The sequence below is a fragment of the Lithobates pipiens genome, unplaced genomic scaffold, assembly GCF_037356315.1.
Source record: "Lithobates pipiens isolate NorthernLeopardFrog02 unplaced genomic scaffold, aLitPip1_a1.2 Scaffold_10, whole genome shotgun sequence".
NCBI classification, from domain to species: domain Eukaryota; kingdom Metazoa; phylum Chordata; class Amphibia; order Anura; family Ranidae; genus Lithobates; species Lithobates pipiens.
In genome coordinates this window covers 222,851,915-222,868,103 of record NW_027507686.1, presented here as the reverse complement: position 1 = coordinate 222,868,103, position 16,189 = coordinate 222,851,915, and the positions used below count along the sequence as shown (strand labels likewise).

Sequence of the window (16,189 nt, the reverse complement as noted above, 5' to 3'; positions counted from 1 at the left end):
ACAAGGAAAAGTTTTTTTTCATTTTAGATTTTTTTCTTATGGACTATTTTGTTTCACATCTGTATTGTATTTTATCGCTTTTTGATTATAAGTGATTTTGCATATGCGAATTTATATAGATTTTGGGAAAACACAGTATTGCAATCAATGATAAAAAATTTTTGTTGCATATATTTTTTTTATAAGTCGAGCGCTACAAGGTGGTTTATGTGGTAATTTATATATATTTCTTTATTCACCTTCTGGTTTATGTACTCATATATTTAAGTAGCGGCTGGGGTAGGGTTGTGTGTGGCGCTGTGATGATACACAAAGTTGGCGAATTTTGAAGTGTGTATCCAGTTTGTACAAAATGAGTTTATAACCATGATGGTATTAAAGTTCAGATTAAGGTATGCATTTAGCAGTTGGGGTCACATTGAAGCAGACCTGAGGCCGCGTACACACGCGGGGACTGTTCGCTCAACTTTGTCCGCTGAACAGTGTTTCGGCGGACAGTCCGCTCGTGTGTGGGCTTTCAGCGGACAGTTTCAGCGAACAGTCTGCTGAACAAAGTTTTTCGGAATTTCCGAAAAACTGTCCGCTGAAACTTTGTTTGAGCGGACAGTCCCCTCGTGTGTAGGCTTGTTCGTCAAACTAAGTTCCGCGCATGCTCAGAAAGAATTTACACGCCGAAAGTTGTATTGCAGTGTATAGGACGTCGTTTTCTAGTCCCGTCGTACGTGCCGTTCACGTCATCGCGCACGGTTTCAGCGGACTGTTCGTTCGTCGTGTGTGGGCAAGTCCGTCCATGCTAATTTTGAGCGGACTGTCCGCTGAAACTCTTTGACGGACAAAGTTGAGCGAACAGTCCCCGCGTGGGTACGCGGCCTAAATCTGTACTGCATGTCCACTTGTTTGTACACCCCCCCCCCCCCCCTTCCATATCATATGATAAAGGGGAATTATGTTGTTGGAGGTTTAGTATGACATCATTTGAGCACATTGGCATTCTTGCTGTAATTGTTTTGGGTCTACGTTCCTTTTTTTCCTGCTTTGGACCTCCTAAGGTGGTCAAATCAGACAGATAATTTACAGAGCATGATAGATCAGATCAATAAGTCTTTAGTTGTCACACACTATTGGGACTTCACACGAATAGCTGTGGTGTGCATGCCATGCTGGTACCTTTCCCATCTCTAATCCGAAAAGGGAACGGTACTTGAACAATGAGATTTCAGCATGCATTAGTGAGCTGTGCCCAAGCTTTATTCAGATCTCTTATATTACTTACCAGTGTCGGCCCATATATACAGTATCTCACAGAAGTAAGTACACCCCTCACATGTTTGTAAATATTTTATTCTATATTTTCATGTGACAACACTGAAGAAATGACACTTGTCTACAATGTAAAGTAGTGAGTGTACAGCTTGCATAACAGTGTAAATTTGCTATCCCCTCAAAACAACTCAACACACAGCCATTAATGTCTAAACCACTGGCAACACAAGTGAGTACACCCCTAAGTGAAAATGTCCAAATTGGGCCCAATTAGCCATTTTCCCACCCCGGTGTCATGTGATTCATTAGCGTTACAAGGTCTGAGTTGTAAATGGGGAGCAGGTGTGTTAAACTTGGTGTTACCGCTCTCACTCGCTCATACTGGTCACTGGAAGTTCAACATGGCACCTCATGGCAAAGAACTCTCTGAGGATCTAAAAAAAAAGAATTGTTGCTCTACATAAAGATGGCCTAGGCTATAAGAAGATTGTCAAGACCCTGAAACTGAGCTGCAATATGGTGGGCAAGACCATACAGCGGTTTAATAGGACAGGTTCCACTCAGAGCAGGCCTCGCCATGGTCAACCAAAAAAGTTGAGTGCTCTTGCTCAGTGTCATATCCAGAGGTTGTTTTTGGAAATTAGACGTATGAGTGCTGCCAGCATTGCTGCAGAGGTTGAAGGGTTGGGGGGTCAGCCTGTCAGTGCTCAGACCATACGCCGCACACTGCATCAAATTGGTCTGCATTGCTTTCATCCCAGAAGGAAACCTCTTCTAAAGATGATGCACAAGAAAGCCCGCAAACAGTTTGCTGAAGACAAGCAGACTAAGGACATGGATTACTGGAACCATATCCTGTGGTCTGATGAGACCAAGATAAACTTATTTGGTTCAGATGGTGTCAAGGTGTGGCGGTAACCAAGTGAGGAGTACAAAGACAAGTGTGTGTTGCCTACAGTCAAGCATGGTGGTCGGAATGTCATGATCTGGGGCTGCATGAGTGCTTCCGGCAATGGGGAGCTACAGTTCATTGAGGGAACCATAAATAACAACATGTACTGTGACATACTGAAGCAGACCATGATCCCCTCCCTTCCGAGACTGGGCCACAGGGCAGTATTCCAACATGATTACGACCACTGCCTTGCTAAAGAAGTTGAGGGTAAAGGTGATGGACTGGCATAACATGTCTCCAGACCTAAACCTTATTGAGCATCTGTGGGGCCTCCTCAAATGGAAGCTGGAGGAGCACAAGGTCTCTAACATCCACCAGCTCTGTGATGTCATCATGGAGGAGGGGAAGAGGACTCCAGTGGCAACCTGTGGAGCTCTGGTGAACTCCATGCCCAAGAGAGGTTAAGGCAGTGCTGGAAAATAATGGTGGCCACACAAAATATTGATACTTTTGGCCCAATTTGGACATATTCACTTAGGGGTGTACTCACTTTCACACTGTTATACAAGCTGTACACTCACTACTTTACATTGTAGCAAAGTGTCATTTCTGCAGTGTTGTCACATGGAATGATAGAAGAAAATATTTACAAACATGTGAGGGGTGTACTTCCTTTTGTGAGATCCTGTAGCTCCTCTGTTTTTACAAGGAAGTTTACTTTAGTACTGTGTGTTCTGTGCAGGACCAATAGAATAGAATACAGATAGAAAAGGTCTTGGGGTTTAGATTAGGGATACATAAACCCCCTCTGCCATCATATATTTCAGCTTTACAATAAAAAATAAAAAAACTGTATGAAAAGGAAGTAGGTAAATATTCCTTTTACCCCTGCATGGGGTGATGTCGCGCTGCTTCTGTTGAAATCCTGGAGAATGTTAAAATCCCAAGCTCTCATGAAGGAATGCAGCAGCACAGTTGCACACTCCATGTATTCAAAAGCTATATGGGGTATGCCCAGGATATCTCCAGGACGCTGACGTCACACTGTGGTCAGACGCTGAGGATAAGGTAAGACTTAATAGCTTAAAGTACCTTATCTAATATTGCGGCCCGTGTTGGGTCCAGATTAAGGCCGCTGTTAGATGAACAATTTGCTGCCAATACATTTTCAGCCACAGAACTTCATGTTGTATTTTTCTATGGGAGTCGCTCTGATGAAACCTAAACTAGTGTTTTGTTGCCATGTAGTTTTTTTTTTAGCCTTTTTGCAGAAAATGTTGGAACCCATGTCTAGTGATAAGGCTAAGTTTTAGGTGACTGTCATGTTTGAAGCTTTGCCCTTCATCATCATAATAATAATGAACTTTACTTGCATTATACTTGAATTCACTTGTTGGGAGTCACTTAGGCCCCTTTCACACTGGGGCGTCGGCAGTAAAGCAACGCTATTTTTAGAGGCGCTTTACCGTCATTTTAGCAGTCACTAGCAGGCCGGTTTTAACCCCCGCTAGCAGCCGAAAAAGGGTTAAAACAATTGCCGGCGGTATAGCCGCGCTGCCCCATTGATTTCAATGGGTAGGAGCAGTTTAGGATCGGTGAATAACACAGCTCCTTCACCGCTCCAAAGATGCGGCTAGCAGGACTTTTTTCACCGTCCTGCCAGCGCACTGCCCTCCGGCTTTCACACTGGAGTGAAAGGGGCCGTTTTTTTCAGTCACTATTTTTAGCGCTGTAGCGCCTGAAAACCGCCTCGGTGTGAAAGGGGCCTTGAGATCTTACCTGTATGACTGCACTGGGGCATCACTCTCTATACACCATAATAGGACTTGAAGTGTTCAGATGTATTTCACATGTTAAATGTGATAGTGCTGTGCTTGCCTTCAAAGAAACTGTTATTTATTAATTAAAGTGATTCCTGGCAAGTAAATCCAAAAGCAGTCCAAACTAATCCTCATAATGGTAGGTTAAAAGTGAACTCCAGGTAACCAGCTAAATACAACGAGGGGAAAAAAGTATTTGATCTCCTGCTGATTTTGTAAGTTTGCCCACTGACAAAGAAATGATCAGTCTATAATTTTAATGGTAGGTTAATTTAAACGGTGAGAGACGGAACTACAAAAATATCCAGAAAAATGCATTTCAAAAAAGTTATAAATTGATTTGCATTTTAACCACTTCAGCTCCGGACCAATAAACACCTTAAGGACCAGAGGTCTTTTTGCAATTTCGCACTGCGCTGCTTTCACTGGTAATTGCGCGGTCATGCAATATTGCACCCAAACGAAATTTGCGTCCTTTTCTTCCCACAAATAGAGCTTTCTTTTGATGGTATTTGATTGCCTCTGCGATTTTTTTTTTTTTTGCGATATAAATGGAAAAAGAGCGAAAATTTTGAAAAAAAAAGATATTTTCTTCTTTTTGTTATAAGAAAAATCGAATAAACTAAATTTTAGTCATACATTGAGGGCAAAATTTATTCAGCCACATGTCTTTAGTAAAAAAAATTTCAATAAGCGTATATTTTTTGGTTTGCGCAAAAGTACATTTTCTGGAATTTACACAGCTTTTAATTTATGACTGCCGATCTCATTTCTTGAGGTGCTAAAATGGCAGGGCAGTACAAATCCCCCCCAAATGACCCCATTTTGGAAAGTAGACACCCCCAAGGAAATTGCTGATGGGTATGTTGAGCCCATTGAATATTTATTTTTTTTGTCCTAAGGGATTGAATAATGACAAAAAAAAAAAAATTTTTTTTACAAAAAGTTGTCACTAAATGATATATTGCTCACACATGCCATGGTTATATGTGGAATTGCACCCCAAAATATATTCCGCTACTTCTCCCGAGTATGGGGATACCTCATGTGTGGGACTTTTTGGGAGTCTAGTCGCGCACGGCACCCCGAAAACCAATCACCACCTTCAGGATTTCTAAGGGTGCAAATTTTTGATTTAACTCCTCACTACCTATCACAGTTTCGAAGGCCATAAAATGCCAAAATAGCACAAAACCCCCCAAAATGACCCCATTTTGGAAAGTAGACACCCCAAGCTATTTACTGAGAGGCATGTTGAGTCCATGGAATATTTTATATTTTGCCACAAGTTGCGGGAATATTACAAACTTTTTTTTTTTTGCACAAAGTTGTCACTAAATGATATATTGCTCACACATGCTATGGGCAGAAGTCAAATTACACCCCAAAATAAATTCTGCTGCTTCTCCCGAGTACGGGGATACCACATGTGGGGGACTTTTTGGGAGCCTAGCCACGTACGGGACCCCGAAAACCAAGCACTGCCTTCCGGATTTGAATATAAAATGCTATAAAAAACAAACTAACCAGAGTCACCCGTAACACTTATACGGTGATCAGTGGTGAAAGGGTTAACTAGGGGCAATCAGGGGGTTCAAATTTTTATTAGGTAGTATATGGGGGTCCCTGGCGCCATATAAAAACCTGACGGGGAACCTAAATAACTAACTGGCTAACCAGCGTCACCAGTGACACTTATACGGTGATCGCTGGTGAAAGGGGGTGAAAGGGTTAACTAGCAGCAATCAGGGGGTTAAAACCATTATTGGGTAGTATATCGGGGTACCTAGCGCTATAAAAACCTGGCGGTGAACCTAAAAAAATAACTAGCTACCTAGCGACACTAGCGACACTGATGCAGCGCTCAGAAAAATTATCGCTTAGTGACACTGGCAAAAGGGGGTGAAAGGGTTAACTAGCGGAAATCAGGGGGTTAAAACCATTATTGGGTAGTATATCGGGGTACCTAGCGCTATAAAAACCTGGCGGTGAACCTAAAAAAATAACTAGCTACCTAGCGACTGTAGCGACACTAATGCAGCGATCAGAAAAACGATCGCTTAGTGACACTGGCAAAAGGGGGTGAAAGGGTTAACTAGCGGCAATCGGGGTTAAAACCATTATTGGGTAGTATATCGGGGTACCTAGCGATATAAAAACCTGGCGGTGAACCTAAAAAAATAACTAGCTACCTAGCGACACATGCAGCGATCAGAAAAATGATCGCTTAGTGACACTGGCAAAAGGGGGTGAAAGGGTTAACTCTAGGGGCAATCAGGGGGTTAAATCTTTATTGGGGGGTGATAGGGGGCTACCCTGGACCTAACACTAACTGTCCTGACAGTTTTTACTGTCACAACTGACACTGAATGCATTGATCAGTAAAGAAATGATCAATGCAATCAGTGACACTGTGACTGGGGGGGGAGGGGGGGGATCGGGGGGGGGTTTGTGTGCCTGTGTGTACCTACATGTCAGTGTAGTGTTGGTGCACACTTACTTTTAGTCTTCTCCTCGTAGTCCGGTCAAAAAGACCGCCCCGAGGAGAATGACATCACTTCCTCCTTCCTGTGTAAACAATACACAGGGGAGGAAGCTTCTCATTGGCCAGGAGCGATCCAGAGGGGGTGGCTGAAAACCAACGGCCATCCCCTCATCACGGAGCGCTCCTGGACCGAATCGGACCGCCGTAAACAGCGGGAGGGGGTCCGATCGGACCCCCCACCCGCTGGAAGGCAATCACGTAGATGTACGTGATTGTGCCTGCCTGTGCCATTGTGCTGACGTACAATGGCAATACGGCGGTCCTGAAGTGGTTAATGAGTAAAATAAGTATTTGACCCCTTCGCAAAACATGACTTAGTACTTGGTGGCACAACTCTTGTTGGCAATCACAGAGGTCAGACATTTCTTGTAGTTGGCCACCAGGTTTGCACACATCTCAGGAGGGATTTTGTCCCACTGCTATTTGTAGATCCCCTCCAAGTCATTAAGGTTTTGAGGCTGATGTTTGGTAACGCGAACCTTCAGCTCCCTCCATATATTTTCTATGGGATTAAGGTCTGGAGAATGGCTGAGCCACTGCAGGACCTTAATGTGCTTCTTCTTGAGCCATTATTTTGTTGCCTTGGCCGTGTGTTTTGGGTCATTGTCGTCATACTGGAATACCCGTCCATGACCCATTTTCAATGCCCTGGCTGAGGGAAGGAGGTTCTCCCCCAAGATTTGGCGGTACAGGGCCCCGTCCATTGTCCCTTTGATGCAGTGAAGTTGTCCTGTCCCCTTAGCAGAAAAACAACCCCAAAGCATAATGTTTCCACCTCCATGTTTGACGGTGGGGATGGTGTTCTTGGGGTCATAGGCAGCATTCCTCCTCCTCCAAACACGGCGAGTTGATTTGATGCCAAAGAACTCAATTTTGGTCTCATCTGACCTCAACACTTTCACCCAGTTCTCCTCTGAATTATTCAGATGTTCATTAGCAAAATTCCGACGGGCCTGTACACTGTCACCCTCTCACCAAGCTGCTTGGCGATGGTCTTGTAGTCCCTTCCAACCTTGTGTAGGTCTACAATCTTGTCCTAGACATCCTTGGACAGCTCTTTGGTCTTGGCCATGGTGGAGAGATTGGAATCTGATTGCTTCTGTGGACAGGTGACCTTTATACAGGTAACAAGCTGATATTAGGAGCACCCCCCTTTAATAACCACTTGCTTACTGGGCACTTAAACCCCCCTCAGTCCCAGACCAATTTTCAGCTTTCAGCGCTGATGCACTTTGAATGACAATTGCGCGGGCATACAACACTGTACCCAAATTAAATTTTTATCATTTTTTTCCCACAAATAGAGCTTTCTTTTGGTGGTATTTAGTTACAGCTGGGAGTTTTATTTTTTGCTAAACAAACAAAAAAAGATGCAAAAAAAAAAAATCATGTTTTAATAGTTTTGTTTATAAAATTTTGCAAACGGATCATTTTTCTCCTTCATTGAAGTGCGCTGATTAGGCGGCACTGATAGGTTGCACTGGTGGGCACTGATGGGCTGCACTGGTGGGCACTGATGGGCTGCATTGGTGGGCACTGATAGGCACAGATAAGGCGGCAAAGATGGGCACAGATAAGATGGCACGGATGGGTGGCACGGATGGGCACTGGTAGGTACCACTGATAGATGGGACTGATGGGCACTGATAGGTGGCACTGATAGGTGGCTCTGATAGGTGGCACTGCTGGGCACTGGTAGATGATACTGATGGGCACGGATATGTGGCACTGGGGTGCAGCACCTTTGAGGCAGATTGTGGGTGGCACTGCTGGGTGGCACTGTGGGCACTGCTGGGTGGCACTGATGGGGGGGCACTTTTAATAAGTGTGGCACTGCAGGGGGCAGGTGGGAACTGGCAGGGGGCAGGTGGGCGCTAGCAGGGCTGGCCGTGATCGGGACTGATGTTCCGATCACGGCCGCCGATGATCGGCTTTTTTTTTTTTCTCCTCGCTGTCAGCGCGAGGAGGAATAATAGCCGATTACCGGCTCCGTTATATCACATGATCAGCTGTCATTGACTGACAGCTGATCACGTGATAAGGGGTCTGGATCGACCCCTTGCACGGATCGGGGATCAGGCGAGTCTCATGGACTCGCCGATCACAGAGCGCGCCGCGTGCGCCCCTCAGGGGGCGCGCAGGCCGCTCGTACACGGGACTACGTCTATTGACGTCGTCCCGGAAAAGGAGATCCGCGCTGTAGTCGTCATTTGGCTATAGCGCGGATCTCAAGTGGTTAAGAGAGTGATCCTAATCTCAGCTCATTACCTGTATAGAAGACACCAGGGAGCCATAAATCTTGCTGATAGGGGATCAAATACTTATTTCACTCATTAAAATGCAAATCAATGTATAACTTTTTTGAACTGTGTTTTTCTGGATATTTTCGTCCTGTCTCTCACTGTTAAAATAAACCTACCATTAAAATTATAGACTGATCATTTCTTTGTCAGTGGGCAAATGTACAAAATCAGCAGGGGATCGAATACTTTTTTTCCCTCACTGTACAATAGCATAATACATATAAGGAAGCTGTTTTACCAGCCAAAGGATTTGTGTTTGTCCATCCAGTCTTGGAATTTACCCAGCCTTACCATACAGCACTGTTCTATCTTTATCTTGCAGTACAAGACATAGAAAAGTATTCATACCCCATGAGCTATAGGCTCGTACCTTCAGGTAATTGGACACTGGCAAGCTTTTGAGGACATGTCTCCTGGTTGGCCCCTCCCTCATACAAATAGCTCTACCCCTTCTTAGCCTAAACAAATTCTTTATAGTTTTATCTTCAAATTCTTATAAAAAAAAACCCACCTTACTGTCTTTTAATTCCAATTTAGCGCTAAAATGCAACCACTCAGAGCGGGGTCTCCGGATGATGATCAGGTGTACAGTGGTGTGAAAAAGTGTTTGCCCCCTTCCTCATTTCCTGTTCCTTTGCATGTTTGTCACACTTAAGTGTTTCGGAACATCAAACCAATTTAAACAATAGTCAAGGACAACACAAGTAAACACAAAATGCAATTTGTAAATGAAAGTGTTTATTATTAAAGGTGAAAAAAAATCCAAACCATCATGGCCCTGTGTGAAAAAGTGATTGCCCCCTTGTTAAAACATACTATAACTGTGGTTGTCCACACCTGAGTTCAATTTCTCTAGCCACACCCAGGCCTGATTATTGCCACACCTGTTTTACAATCAAGGCATCACTTAAATAGGAGCTGCTTGACACAGTAAGGTCCACCAGAAGATCCTTAAAAGCTACACATCATGCCGAGACCCAAAGAAATTCAGGAACAATTGAGAAAGAAAGTAATTGAGATCTATCAGTCTGGAAAGGGTTATAAAGCCATTTTCAAAGCTTTGGGAATCCAGCGAACCACAGTGAGAGCCATTATCCACAAATGGCGAAGACATGGAACAGTGGTGAACCTTCCCAGGAGTGTCCGGCCGCCCAAAATTACCCCAAGAGCGCAGCGACGACTCATCCAAGAGGTCACAAAAGACCCCACAACAACGTCCAAGGAACTGCAGGCCTCACTTGCCTCAGTTAAGGTCAGCGTTCATGCCTCCACCATCAGGAAAAGACTGGGCAAAAATGGCCTGCATGGCAGAGTTCCAAGGAGAAAACCACTGCTGAGCAAAAAGAACATCAAAGCTCGTCTCAATTTCTCCACAACACATCTTGATGATCCCCAAGACTTTTGGGACAACATTCTGTGGACCGATGAGACAAAAGTGGAACTCTTTGGAAGGTGTGTGTCCAAGTATATCTGGCGTAGAAGGAACACTGCATTTCAGAAAAAGAACATTATACCAACAATAAAATATGGTGGTGGTAGTGTGATGGTCTGGGGCTGTTTTGCTGCTTCAGGACCTGGAAGACTTGCTGTGATAAAAGGAACAATGAATTCTGCTGTCTACCAAGAGATCCTGAAGGAGAATGTCCGACCATCTGTTCGTGTACTCAAGCTGAAACGAACTTGGGTTCTGCAGCAGGACAATGATCCTAAACACACCAGCAAGTCCACCACCGAATGGCTGAAGAAAAACAAAATGAAGACTTTGGAGTGGCCTAGCCAAAGTCTTGACCTGAATCCTATTGAGATGTTGTGGTATGACCTTAAAAAGGCCGTTCATGCTCGAAAACCCTCTAATGTAACTGAATTAAGACAATTCTGCAAAGATGAGTGGGCCAAAATTCCTCCAGGACGCTGTAAAAGCCTCATTGCACGTTATCGCAAACGCTTGGTTGCAGTTGTTGCTGCTAAGGGTGGCCCAACCAGTTATTAGGTTTAGGGGGCAATCACTTTTTCACACAGGGCCATGATGGTTTGGATTTTTTTTCACCTTTAATAATAAACACCTTCATTTACAAATTTCATTTTGTGTTTACTTGTGTTGTCCTTGACTATTGTTTAAATTGGTTTGATGTTCCGAAACACTTAAGTGTGACAAACATGCAAAGGAACAGGAAATGAGGAAGGGGGCAAACACTTTTTCACACCACTGTACATCACACCACAGGTAGCACATTTTGCTGGCAATTCCTTCCCATTTATAAAGGGCTCAGGTGCTTCCTCCCACCCTTTATGCTGCAAAGATTCTTCAGATAGAAAGTTTGAGATGCTCTTAAAGACTCTCTTTACTTTTGCAGGTCCAGAATGACAACCAGCGAATGCTGCAATTTCAGTATGTCAAACTGCAGCTAACTGGGGCAATGAATAACCTTGTTTTCCAGGATTGTGCATTAAAAGAGGAATTCCCTTCTGCTCTGCTCTTTTGTGTGGATGCCCCAAACCTGTCCTGAGACCAATTTCCAGAAAGGCTCTAATTTCCATTCACATGCACAGAATCTTGTGGCAAAAAGTCTGGACAGCTGAAGCTGTCTGTTAAAAGGAGAGGCACTTGACCAATTCATCAAAGATGTCACCAGAGGGAAGGTTTTACCCTCTCAGCGAAAGATCCCAAAATCCTCTCTACCTTCTCAAACCTCAGAGCACCTAACTGATTTATGCAGACTTCAACTTCCAACCCGAAGTTTAGCCCTTCCCTTTTGTCACAAGACTTGGGCCACAAGCCCAGAAAGTCTTCCCTGAAGCCCTCTTCCCAATGAAGGGGCACCCTCACTCAGAAGTGGAGGACGTCTGGTGCTTGGCCTTTCTCTGGGTCCCAGACCTGTGGTGATCAGGCCTTCTCTCCAGTGCAAGTTTGTTGGCGGAAAATGGTGATTCTTGTTGCATAGAATCAGCCCAGAAGAACCTGGTACACAGACATATTTAGACTTCTAGCAGACAATCCTTGACCTCTTCCCAACAGACAAGATCTGCTATCTTAAGGCCTTCTTATCCAACCTGCTGCATGGTAACTGTCTTTAACAGAACAGCTGTTAAAGCCCAGGTCTTAGTAAACAGAGGGGTGGCTGAGTTTGATATTCCTACCTTGCTAAAAGCAAGAAAAGCTGCTTCCAAGTTGATCTACTATCATATCCCGAAATCCTTCTTTGAATGGTGTGAACACAGATGCTTTAGCCCCAGAGATTACACTGTGCCTCAATTTCCGGCCTTCCTAAAATCAGGTCTTGAAGTGGAAGCAAAGGCTACATATAACAATATTTAAAACCATTGCTCCCCAACCATCTTCAGCTTCCAATAGTGCTGTAAAAAAAAAAAAAACCTGTGTAAATACCTTTCTAATCCACCCTGTTCTGATCACGTGATGCAGAAGATTTTGCTTTCCTGTGTCATGGAGTGACTGCTGCAGGGGAGACAATGGAAGCTGATGGGTGATGTCATAGTTCCTGGAATTCTCTGTGACTTGCAGAGACTCCCCTTAGATATTCCCTTAGATGACGTTACCTGCAGAATAGCCTTTTTGGTTGCTGTCAGACATGTCTTTGAGTTGGTGGCTCTCCTGTAAGGAGCCGTTCCTCATCCGTTTACAAATACAAGGTTGCCTAACACCCAAGACCATCCTTTCTTCTCAAAGTGACATCAGTCTTGCACCTAACAAGGTCATAGTCCTACTATCTCTGCTCCACAACATTCAAAGGAAACCTCTCTTCGTTGTCTGGGCATTGTTAAAGCCAATAGTCACCTCAAAGCTACAGCTTTAAGCAAGCAGACTAATTCCCTGTTTGTCCTGTCCTCAGGACCTCGCAAGGGTCACCCCTGCTTCCAAGTCCACCATTGCAAGATGGATGAGAAATTTGATTGCTCAAACTTACACTCAAGGACACATTGTGTTGTGTACTTGGTCCTCTGTTCATACTTTTTTCCAAGTTCTACCAGTCAGATATCCATTCTTCTGCAGATGCATCCTTTGGCTGCAAGGATCTTCCAGCGGCACTCTGAAGATGAGTATTGTTTATCCTTGTTATTGGGCCTGCTGGCACAGTTCTGTTTGCCCAGTTGTTGCCCATCCTTCTTGTTCATTGCTTGGGGAGATCCCAGAGTGTATGAATACTTTGTCTGTGTCCTGTACTTTGATTTAAGATGAGAGACATTTTGACTTGCCTGTAAATGCCATATCTTGGAGAACGTTACGGGACATCCTCTCCTCCATTCCTTGGTTACGCGACATTGCTTGCTATAAAATTGAGGAGCCACGGAGTGGGGTAGGGTTGTAGGGGAGGTGTCCAGGGGGCCTGTCCTTGGAAGGTTGCCAGTGTCCAATCACCTGAAGGTACAAGACTGTATCCCAAGTTCTCATGTCAATATTTTGTCGGTGTACTCTACTGTACGCCAAGATATGGAATTTATAGGCAAGTTAAAATTCCTCTTTTTCTATATTGCAGTTAGAGGTTGTAACCCTAAGAAAAAAAAATATCCTGTTTCTGTTATAGCAGGTTAAACAGCACAGTGCTTGTTCTGTCTTATCTGTTACTTTCTATGCTGTAAAAAACTTGGTTGATCCAACCTGTTCCTATGTCCCCCTATGTAAACTGACCACGGTAATCATGGCTGCTGCTCCATAACACCGTGGTCAGTTTATGTGCCTCCACCTTCCTGCTGTTCTCCTCTTTTCCCCTCCCTCCTGGCCTGTTAGCTCCTGTATGTGAACGGTCTCCAAACTTGCCCTGCACCTCCCCTCCTGGTGCTATTCGTAGCTAGCAGTAAAGTAATAGAAGGGTTACTGCAAGTCCCTCTGTTTTACCAAGCCATATTACACAGTGTAGATGTTTGTATAAAATTATGCTTCTAAATACCTTTTTTGCAGATCATTTCTGTTCGGTCACATGACCTCCGGCTGATCTCCTCCCCCAACGTAAGTGCTACAGCGGGAGGGGCAGAGCAGACATCACAGCGGTCACGTGACCTCCCAGCTGACGTCAGAGGGGGTACTCAGCCCCTCCTGCTGTCGCCCTTAGATTGGGGAAGGAAAGCAGCCAGGGGTCATGTGACCGAACAAAAACGATCTGCAATAAGGTATTTTAGAGGCATAATTCTTATACAAACATTTACGCTGTGTAGTATGGCTTAGTAAAACAGATTAATCTGGCAGTGCTCTTTCTTTGACTTTACCACAACTTTAAATAAAACTTTGAGGTTTTGTCTCCCCTCCAAACCATGACTTGACCGTGAAAGGAGAAGCTGATGAGCCCATCTCTTTCGCTCTGCCTCCTATTAGCATGTCACCTCTTAGCATTGAACACTGCAGCACAACTAACTGGCTCCCTGAGCTGCATCTCCCTCTCCCAGTCCGAGCTCTGCTGTACAGGGGACTGCAGGAGACGAATATCAAGTTAAAGGCCAAGTTCGCCTTTTGTAAAAAATAAATGCATATCTTATTGCAGGTAAAAAAACAAAACAAAAAAAACGTGCATTTATTTTTTTTTTTCTCTGCAACCTGTAAAGCATTGCACCTCTGATCAGCAGATTGTGGGAGCAATGCCAGGATCCTGCAGACTGTGTCAGCTGTCTGCCCATACCTCTCAGTGTTTGTTAATTTTGGGCTTGAATGATGACTATGATGGGGACATTAGATTGTAATATGCTCTGATGCGGGGGACCTTTGTTAATGCATCTGTGTGATCTGTTAGTGGACAACCTTGACACTCCAACTCTGCTCCTGGGGGGTCATGCCTTTTGGCTATCGGGACCTGTAGTCCCACATGGTTGGCTGTGTTAAGTCTATGAATATCTTGGCCTTAATATGTGTATGTGTATGTCAATGTTGTATGTGTTTGTAAGCATGTCAGGACCTTACGGGGTAAAGGACCACGCCAAAGAAAAAAAAGCCGCAGATTGACTCTGGTGGCAAGAAAGCGCCCTGAGGCGATTCAGTTCGCATAGGTAGCGCTATACAAGTCACTCACTCAATATATTGACATTTTATAAATACAGAAGGTAATGGGTAATGTTTTTTTTGTGTGATTGAGAGATATATGTATGTGTGTGTGTGTGTGTGTGTGTATGTTTGTTTGGGTACATTTCTTAAATGGTTTACCTCTTTTTGTCTTGTAGATGGTACCTGCCGGTGGTCAAAGGCTATCCTTCCCGTTACATATATGAGCCATGGAACGCCCCGGAATCTGTGCAGAAGGAAGCCAAGTGCATTGTGGGTGTCGATTACCCCAAACCCGTTGTCAACCATGCTGAAGCCAGCAGATTGAACATAGAACGCATGAAACAGACCTATCAGCAGCTGTCTCGCTATCGAGGGCTCTGTGAGTATCCAGCGCCTGTTATCCTTTCTCGAAAGTGTCCTAAAATCCTTCCAACTCAAAATGAAGTTTGGTCTTTCAGCATGGGTTTTGGCAGTCTGTCAAACTGTGTATGGCCATCTTATGGACTTCTCAGCTGCATAAACGACATTGTATGGAGTAAGTCCGAATGAAGCCCTAATCAGGGAAATCATTGTTCTGTACTCCAGCTGAGGCAGCCAAAAAAGTGGGGAATGATACCAGGCCTTCCTCCTTCATTTCTTCGCATAAACTCTCAGTACTTTGCATGCTTACTAATGTAGTATGCAGTAGGGCTGCAACTAACGATTATTTTCATGATCGATTTGTTAGCCGATTATTATTTAGATGTTATAATAACCTTAAAGTGTGTGTATAATTTAGTTAATATGTAAAGTTTAAAAAAAAAAGCAATTTATTCAGAAATTCAGTGGTAAATATAAATAAGCAAATATATGGTTAGAGAACAAAAGCTCTAATCCACTCTGAAAATAACAGACAGAAAAGATATAATGTATATACTATTAGAGGTTGAATCTGGTAAATATGAAACTCAGATCACATTTTTTTTATTTAAAGAAAAAAAATTTAAAGACTGTTTTGCCAATTTCAGACAGAACTGTAATATATTATATGCTAGCCATACAAAAATATTGGGGGTTATTTACGAAAAGGCAAATCCACTTTGCACTACAAGTGCATTTGGAAGTGCAGTCGCTGTAGATCCAAGGGGGACATGCAAGGAAAATAAAAACAGCATTTTAGCTTGCACATGATTGGATGATAAAATCAGCAGAGCTTCCCCTCATTTCAGATCTACCCCTCAGATCTACAGCAACTGCACTTCCAAGTGGGAAGTGGGTTTACCTTTCATAAATAACCCCCAATGTCTTCCTTCAAAAAAACAAATAGAATTTTAAGAACGTTCGTTTTGATTTTCTAATAGTTAGTGGGGCCAAATCGACGTTCGTTTTAGACCACAG

At 43.8% G+C, this 16,189-nt stretch overlaps 1 pseudogene across 1 annotated transcript in view; it reads left to right on the top strand.

Annotated features, from left to right (window-relative positions):
• Positions 1 to 16,189, top strand: part of LOC143926351 (cryptochrome-2-like) — a 77,124-nt pseudogene that overhangs the window by 28,610 nt on the left and 32,325 nt on the right. Inside the window, exon 9 of the transcript XR_013262091.1 lies at positions 14,989 to 15,191. The product of XR_013262091.1 is annotated as a cryptochrome-2-like (transcript). The remainder of the gene's footprint in view (positions 1 to 14,988; positions 15,192 to 16,189) is intronic.